The sequence below is a fragment of the Coptis chinensis genome, chromosome 4 (genome assembly GCF_015680905.1).
Source record: "Coptis chinensis isolate HL-2020 chromosome 4, ASM1568090v1, whole genome shotgun sequence".
Classification (NCBI taxonomy): Eukaryota; Viridiplantae; Streptophyta; class Magnoliopsida; order Ranunculales; family Ranunculaceae; genus Coptis; species Coptis chinensis.
In genome coordinates, this window is record NC_141459.1 from 12,086,390 (window position 1) to 12,093,849 (window position 7,460).

Sequence of the window (7,460 nt, forward strand, 5' to 3'; positions counted from 1 at the left end):
ATATTTAATTGCAGATTACAGAGGCAATCTTTTAAAGCACGAGGCTAGTTATACTTGTTTTTTTTTTTTCTATATTTCAATATTTCCATTGTACATTTACTTCACTTTAGTGTTTGTGTTTCTTTTAGTTATTATGTCATTATGAAACTTGGCATTCAACTTATCGACGAGACATTTGATAGGAAAAAGGTTGAGTTTTACTCTTGGTGTCCGAGTTTACGCCAATCTAATTTATCGATAACAAGCCATATTTAGTTTTTGGTCTATGCTTTGGTAGAAAAAAGTGATATCCCCATTGATCCTTTTGTTTTTGTGTGGAATTATAGCATGCATTTATTGTTGATAGGTAGTAGTATGGATGGTTGTCTTCTTTTAGTTTTCTTTTGGGTTGTTGGATTTCTTAGTATCTAAGTATTTCAAAGCACAGAATTAAGCTCCAATGGATGACCTTTGATTTCATAAGGTAATCTATCTACTTGGGGTACTGCAAGAGCTGAATTTGGAAAACTTATTGGGTGTTTATTTGACATGGTAGGATCAGTTTGTTTGTAACAAACCTTGCTCACTTAGGACTAATAACTTTGGCTGATTTATATTGTTTAAGAATACGTTTGTATTTTAATTTCTTTTGTTGGCAGCTTTGTTGGCATCTTTGTTGGTTGTTCGTGAACATTTGGATGTGGACAAAATGGTTATGGTAAATTATTGTTTACTTCTATTTTGGTGACCTATTTACTTTATTTTGTTTAAACTAATGTTGCATTGGGTTGGTATGTTTTTCAGGTGGCTAAAGTTCAACTCACTAGAGCATACTCTTTCAGTTGTCAGGTGTTGGATAACCTACATCATAAAGGTTAGTTTATATATACATGTCCTAGTGTTGCTCATAATTCTTACCCAATCAAAGACCATGACTTTGCTAGAAGCTTATAACTACTTCAGTCGCTTAAGTATTTAACTCATAGCTGATTGGTCATTGGTAGTGTGTTAGTTATCTGATTTATGGTGGTATTTCTAGTTCAGTTTTTTTGTACCAAGGAGATATTCATTTTCTTTGTGTTTTCATTTTTCAGCACTTCCACAATTTACAAGTGCCTTTACAAGTGTTGTTTTTTTTATTACTTGTCTTCCTTTCTCTTGCATATATATTTGAGAAATTTCATAAAAAAACATTCTATATGGCCATTATGTACTGAAGGTGAGGTTTGTATTGGGCATGGTTACTTAGAGCTCCTTAAGATTGATAAGCGACTACACCTTAGTTGTTTCGTTCTTACTTTTCAGTTATGACCTTTGATGGGATCATGTTTTGTATATGTGGACAATCGGGGTTGTCTTTTGCATTTTATGCTTTTAAACTAAGGTTCACTAATTCACTTGTATGTATATCTTAATTGGACTTATTAAATGGGATAGATGGTTGCGCAAACGAAGTGCTCTCTCTCTCTCTTCCCATATACATGTTCCCCTTATAAAGGTATTAGTGACCCATGCCAAGCACTACAGACATTGTATTTTAGTCCAAATAGGACAATATATTTCTTTATACATTTCAACCTTAAGATGGAGTAGACTATTGCGAAGTACTAGTGCAAGGTTTCATATTGGGGTGGTAGTTGCATTATTTTTCATTATATTACTTGTCAGTACATAGGGCACATACCAACCTGGTGATACAGAGTGGGTATTATGTAACGAAGTTTATGACGACGGAAATAATGGAAGCTTGTTTAGATAATTTTTTTAGGGTATTTTAGACTTTGGTCCTACGCATAGTTGGTTTATTATTTCTATTTTGTGTTACTCTTCATTATTTAGTTATTATATACTTTTTTATCTTTGATCGTGCAGATGACAAATCTATCCCTCAAAGATACATACACACAAGAGGAACTTGATGTTGTTCGACTTAAAATTCTTAGATTCATCCAGCATAATGGAGCATTCGAGCCAAGCGTCGAGTCTTAGCTAGGTTTTGACCCTTTCCAGTTAAGGTGTGGTGCTTGGCCTCACCATTTTTTTTTTTGATATTTTAGATAGAACAAATAGATTGCTTTTTTTATTGATGCAACAAGTTAGGTCATTATTATTTTGATATAACAAGTAAATTTGGATGTTTCTTTCATTATTGATGACTCAAAAAAGTTCAAAATTCTTTTAGCAATTCAATGTCTTTGTGTTGGATGTGTAAATTTATTTATTTTGTTTGTGTTGCACTATGAATTGTTTATTTGAGCAATGTGTTTTTAAATCTAGTGTGGATATATATGGTGAAAATGGGCAGGTTGCAGGTTGAATGAATATGATTAGAATCAAATAATTAGGGGTTTTTTATTCTTTTTTTAAAAAAAAAGACTATAAACCACGGTTTGATAAGAACCGAGGTATAAACAGTTTATATAGCCCACACTTTGTAATGACTATACACCACGGTTTGATAAGAACCGAGGTATAATCAGTTTATATAACCCACGGTTTGTATCCAACCATTGTATATATCATCACTATTTCCCACGGTTTGTAAATATAAGAGCAAACTTTTCGGACTATTAACCATGGTTTATAAATCCTAATACCACTGTTTTACTCAAAACCGTGGTATATAAGAGGTACTTTTCCCCACGGTTTTGTTATAAGTATTTGTCACGGTGGTTGTTACCACGGTATGAAAACATTGGCTAAAGGCTTTTTACCACTGTAAATAACAGTGGTATATGAGCTTTTCTGTAGTAGTGTGACTTGAGTTCACATAAATATATTGAACGAATATATTTCATGATTGATTATTATTATGAGTTGCTACTTAAATGAATTGTAGTATGTATGAAGGCTAATATATTTCATATGGTGTAGTGCAATATATAAACCGCACGTGAAATAATAAGTCCAACTTTTGTTAAATATTTTCAATTAAAATAACATTGATTTGATTTATAGACTTGTTTTATATTTGGATAGTAGCCATGAAGAACAATGAGCACTAGCCTAATAAAAATAAGACTTTAATGAATCAAAGTCCATAACTTATTATTCTATTTCTTTTCTCACTTATTTCTTATAAATTATATTTTTATTCACATCCAAGCCAAGTCTAAAACTAAAGGTTTCCTTGATTAAAGCAAAATGTGGATTTGTATTATAATGAGCCAATATTTTCATTTCCATATACAAAGCTTGAATCACTTTTTAAATTAGAAGAAATGTAATATTATATTTGTTTGAATCTATTATAGAAATAATTTATGATATTACAAAAGTTTAACAACTTCCATGACCCTTAACCAAAACTATTATGTTTCTTCTTTATATCTATTATTTCTTCCTTAAAATGATAATATAATTATTTGTCTATGTATTTCAATGTTAAATGAGATATAAAGGCATTTTAAATTTTTGGACTTATACGTGATTATTATTAGATTGGTTGGAATAAATTGTACATTTTGTAATATAAATGAAAAATCCTATAAAAAAAATATATACAACTCCTAAATGTGATTTGCCTTTTTGATGGGCATATGTGATATGATTGGCCCTAATATCGAAGGGCATGTTTTCAGTGACCGCCCATTGCCCACCCCTAGTATGAAGGCTAATATATTTCATATGGTGTAGTGCAATATATAATTGACCGCGTGAAATAATAAGTTTAGATTTGATATGGCCCGGCAAATGAATAGGCGCGTGATAATTGGATTGTATTATAATGAAACGTTGAGCTTGATTACAATTAAATTATCTTGGCATGAGAAAGAATAAGAATTATTATGAGATATAAAATGAATAAATTACATTATCAAAAATCCTATAACCTAGCTACCACAACTCATGTGATTTGCCTTTGTGATGGGCATATGTGATATGATTGGCCCTTTCCGGCATTTCAGTGAATCTGAATCGGGTAAGTAATGTGATTGGCCCTTCCGGGCGCTTTTGATTGAATCTGAATGGCCGCTTCGAGTAAGTAATGTGGATTGGCCCCTTCCGGCGGTGAATCTGAATGGCCCTTCGGGCGAATAATGGTGGCTTAATTATTCGTTCGCGCAAAATTAGAACGAGACGACGCGCAATATTTTATGCAGATAATGGCGATTACTCACATAATGGCTTTTCGTGTGAGGGTTACGGTGTCGCGACATCCCGCCGGGGTAGTTACGCGACCGGAGTGGTTCATTATGTGAGGGGAGGCATGTGGATGTACATGTTCGGCGTTGGGAAGCGATTGTGGTAGCCAGGGAAACTAGGTAAGACATAGATACGACATGATTTTAGGGACACGCAAAGAAAGCCTTAATTAATATAATTATGGTAATGTGTTGGTTAATGATGTATCTTTAGATAGATGATTGTATATGGTTTTGCAGAAGTGTAGGTCAAACTAATTACTTCGGCAGAGACGACCCACTCCGTAATTGAGCATGAAATGCGGTAAGTATAGAATATGCTTGACTGGTTATTAGTTTAGTTAGAACCTAAGGCGCCTCGTGGAGAAACTAAATGCCTTTTTATTATGCGTATGGTTTGTTGTGGGGTTAGTGGGAAGTTAAGGCGCCTCAATGGAGGAACTACCTGCCTTACTTATTGTAGTTAAGAATGTCGTATTAGTTGTTGGAAGTTAAGGCACCTCGGTGGAGGAACTAACTGCCTTATGGATTGTGTATGTATATGTATAAGTATATGTTGTATTTTAGAGCTACTGACACCAGTATTTTTATAATGCTGACCCTATTTGCATGTTTGCTTATCGGGTGTGTTCATTAAATGAACATAGTTGATAAGTCTTGACAGGTTTAGTGTTGAAGAAGGTTGGTTGCTGCTTGTGGTTTGCGTTAGCGTTGCATTTCAGGATATGTTTTGTTTTCCCTTGAGGTGATATAGATTTTCAGTTGAGACAAAGTTATTTGTATTTTCATTTGTAAATTTAAATAAAGAGTTATTGAAAAGAGATTTGTAACCTAATCTTATTTGTAAATTTTTGTAATGAAGAAGACTTTTGTTTAAGTTAAAATTTTTATTGGTTTTTAATTATTCTCATATTTAAACTGTTTATGGGTTTTGGGAGTTAAGAGTGCTTCACACCTCGAAGATCGAAGAGTCGGGAACAAATATTGTTTTTCCGAATTCTGTCGAAATTCGGGGTGTGACAATGAACGTAGGGCTTTGGGTGGACGAGAGAATGACTCACCCGAAGATGCAAGTAATGCTTTTAATGTAGTGCCCTCTGTTGCTGTCTCTGCCTCTACTGATCTACCTCCTGTTGGTGGCGAGCTGGAAATGAACACTACCGTCCCTCCTGCTGCGACCTCTATAAAACCTGTCTTATCTCCTGTGCTGGACCCTCTGCAAGTTGATACCTTTGACCATGTTGTTTGATTTCTTTTTCTTTGAGAGTTGTGAGGTTTTTGAACGTTTGTCTTGAATTTGTAATCCTGTGTGAAAGTGGTGGAGATACAATAGAGCTGGTTTCCTGGGCTTGCTTGGGCAGTTCGTCTAATTCTTTTTGTTGCGTGGCATGAGCCAGATATATTAAAAGCTGAGAACCTGGGGCAACCTAGGCAGTTCACCTTTAGTATTTGCTTTAATTTTGGTATTTAGACTAACTAGTTTCCACATAAGTGGTTGTTCGGTAGGTTTAAAGATTTGGTTTCCTGAGTATATTCAAGCAGTTCGTATTTTGCACTTATGAAATGTTTGCTTGCTTTGAAGTATTAGCTTATTTTTGTCTGAATGCTTGTTGCATGTTGTTTTGACATCTCAGTAGGAATTTGACTTAGAGATATAAGTCCCGTTGTCTAGGAAAACTTAGGATGCCATGAAGCATTTGAACTCGACTGAGCATATTGCTTAGGAGAGCGTTTTGACTGTTATAGAAAACGTTCTGCAGTATGTTGATCCTAGAATTGTAGGTCTTCAACGAGTGAGAAGTGTTGTAGCTTAGTAGCCTTTGAGCTCGATTGAGCATTTTAGCTTAAGTAAGCGTGTTGCTCTTAAAGAGCGTTCTACACTGAGTTGACCCTAAGAGTATAGGTCTCCAACTAGTGAAAATTGTGTGAGCTATGTAGCCCTGGGCTCGAGTGAGCGTTTGATTGTAGAGAACTTTTGAGCTCTGGAGAGTGTTTAAGTTCATTTGAATGTTTTGCCCTTAGAGAACGTTCTGCACTGAGTTGACCCTAGAGTTGTAGGTTTCCAACTAGTGAGAAATGTTAATGCTAAGTAGCATGTAGTGAGCTTGAGTGAGCATTTTTCTTTTTGTGTTGAACGTTTAAGCTCCGGAAAGCGTTTAAGTTCAAATAATCATCTGGCTCTTAGAGAGCATTCTGCACCGAGTTGGCCCTAGAAATGTAGGTATCCAATTAGTGAGAAGTAGGTGAGCTATGTAGCCCTGAGCTCGAGTGAGCGTTTTAGCATAGAGAACGTTTGAACTCTTGAGAGCGTTTTAGTTCAAGTTAGTGTTTTGCTCTTAGAGAGCGAGCTGTGCGTCTATTTAATAACATTGAAAGATTGTCGTGCATTGATGCAAAATAAAAACTATGTGTATAGTGTTAAGAGTAAAAATTCAATGGAAATGGAATTTCTTATTGATAAAATTTCTTAAACAAAAAGGTATTCCAAGGGCGTGGTAATGTCTATCCGTCTTGGGTTTTGATCCAATATGCTCCATTGCCAACGACCCATTCTACTATATAAGGGTCTTCCCATGTTGGTGCCAGTTTCAAGTCATCCTTAGTCTTTTTCAATACTTGGTCGCCAAGTTGGAAACTTCGAGGGTTAACTCGCTTGTTGTATGTCTTCCTCAAAGTTTGGTGGTAGGATGCCACTCAAATGGCTGCTAGGTTGCGTCATTCTTCAAGTAAGTCGACCTCTCCTGCAAGAATGGAATCGTTCAAACCAAATTAGACAATCTCATATCGAGTCATTGTAATTATCAGCTCAGTAGGAATGATGGCCTCAGTGCCGTAGCATAGTGAGAACGGTGACTCGCCTGTACTAGATCGAGCTGTCGTTCTATGAACCTATAGGATGTTTTCTAGCTACGTGGGCCATTGATAAGCATGTAAATGTTACATTATTTACGCCTAATTTTATATCAGTTAGTCCGTTTATTTTATTTGTTTGATTAAGTTAGTGTATTTTCGGTGATTTTGCAGAAATTAGAATAACTTGATTAATATTGTCGATATTGAAAAGAATCGAAGATATCAGTGTGTACGTTGGTCTAGAGGTGCGAAATATATATGTTGTTCGCATTGGGGCATGGCTATGGGTTATAGCTTACTAGCTTTGGAGCTTGTGTCGGAGCATGGTGGTTTGGAATTCTTGAGTTAGGACCATGCGGGCTAAAGTCGGTTTGAAGGAATTAGTGTACCCAACTATAAAATCCCATGAGCTAAAGACCGGACCATGTGCACCAAGCCAATTCTTAGCACTTAAATAGACCAGCCCATATACACCAAAGCCCA

General features: G+C 35.5%; 1 long non-coding RNA gene across 1 annotated transcript; it reads left to right on the forward strand.

Moving 5' to 3' along the window:
• The first annotated feature begins 550 nt into the window (after window positions 1–550).
• Window positions 551–2,164, forward strand: LOC147501920 (uncharacterized). Its single transcript, XR_015219904.1, has 3 exons — window positions 551–853; window positions 1,074–1,103; window positions 1,852–2,164. It is a non-coding gene; the product is annotated as an uncharacterized LOC147501920 (long non-coding RNA).
• Window positions 2,165–7,460: the final 5,296 nt, after the last annotated feature.